The sequence below is a fragment of the Austrofundulus limnaeus genome, unplaced genomic scaffold (genome assembly GCF_001266775.1).
Source record: "Austrofundulus limnaeus strain Quisiro unplaced genomic scaffold, Austrofundulus_limnaeus-1.0 Scaffold445, whole genome shotgun sequence".
Taxonomy (NCBI): Eukaryota; Metazoa; Chordata; class Actinopteri; order Cyprinodontiformes; family Rivulidae; genus Austrofundulus; species Austrofundulus limnaeus.
In genome coordinates this window covers 373346-374646 of record NW_013952847.1, presented here as the reverse complement: position 1 = coordinate 374646, position 1301 = coordinate 373346, and the positions used below count along the sequence as shown (strand labels likewise).

General features: G+C 41.7%; 1 protein-coding gene across 5 annotated transcripts in view; it reads left to right on the top strand.

Annotated features, from left to right (window-relative positions):
* The first annotated feature begins 60 nt into the window (after positions 1-60).
* Positions 61-1301, top strand: part of citb (citron rho-interacting serine/threonine kinase b) — a 95601-nt gene continuing 94360 nt past the window's right edge. For 4 of the 5 annotated variants that reach the window (XM_014024906.1, XM_014024902.1, XM_014024903.1 and 1 more), the window contains exon 1: positions 68-221. The gene's annotated coding sequence lies outside the window, so the exon portion shown is untranslated. Of the gene's footprint in view, positions 222-1301 lie in introns of all 5 variants that reach the window. The other variant, XM_014024905.1, reaches the window with a different exon arrangement.

The following is a 1301-nucleotide window of genomic DNA, read 5'->3' as shown; positions in this document are numbered from 1 at the left end:
CTCTCTCTCTCTCTCTCTCTCTCTCTCTCTCTCTCTCTCTCGTCGGCTTTACTTCCCCCTCACCAGTGAAGGATGACATCCCTGAATCTGATGAAGCAGCGAAGCACTCATTCTGGCTGGAGGCTTCTGAGGGAGACCCCACATGAACGGGCGCCCTGGACGAGGAGCTGCCGTGTCTGAGGGGCTTCAGAGAAAACCTGTCAGCTTTGAGAAGTCTCTGGGTAAGTGCCAATAATGCCTCTATCAGATGAAAGCAGAGCTGTASAGAGCTGCCACAGTGTGTCAGCATGTTGGAACTAATTATTGATGAACATTTGTTTAAGGATGAGCTGCASTGAACTGAGGTGGGACTGAGCTTCTGCAGCAGCTGCATCTCATCTGTCAGGGGCTGAGCACTGTTCTTGGTCACGACTCTGAAATGCTGTGTCTATGTTTGCCCATCTCTCCTCACTGCTGCGCTCAGCAAAGCACACACTCCTACAGATGGCCATCRCTGCCTCGAGTGAGCCATCCATTATCAGCAAATGATCATAAATGGGGGACGGCATCAATAAGCTTTTGTTTCTCCCCAGAAATCTGTTTAATATTTACCAGGCTGAAGTTCAGATTCAAAGTTTATCTGAACGCCMCACAGAGATGATCAGAGCTGACTTTGAACCTCCACTTCATCAGGAGCTAAAGAAGTTGAGGTTGAGATCCATATAGAAAGAGCACTAAAATTACAAAGTCAGTAAAGAGAAATGATAATCAGATAAATAATGTGGTTGAAAAAAGGAGAAAAGTATTGCTATGGTAACAGCAAGGGTAGAGGAGAGGTGGAGGAAGCTCTGTTTTATTTTCTGGCATTAGTTCTCATTTATTTACACTATTGATGGAACTTTTTTAGACAGAAATGATAAGACCTTAGGAAAGCTAATTACCTGCCAACTTCTAAGCCAGAAGTATGGATTTAAATCAACTGATGTTGAGAAATAAAGTTACSGTGGTCAGACCTTGACAATAACATTATGCACAATCTTATGTGAAATGGTGATATCGTGCTTGAACTAGCATGATCTGTTAACACTTTCAACACCATCTGCTGCCAAAGCATATTTTAGCTCCATATCTGGTAAACTGAATTATGTCACAGTTTAAATTGATTACCTGTGAGCTGAGGTGGGTAGAGTACTAAAAAATTGTACTTAAGTAAGAGCAGCACTATACAGTGGTTTGTGAAAGTTTGGGCACCTTTGTTAATTTTCCTGATTTACCTTTATAAATCATTGATTGTTTGGATAAAAAATATCAGTTAAATATAT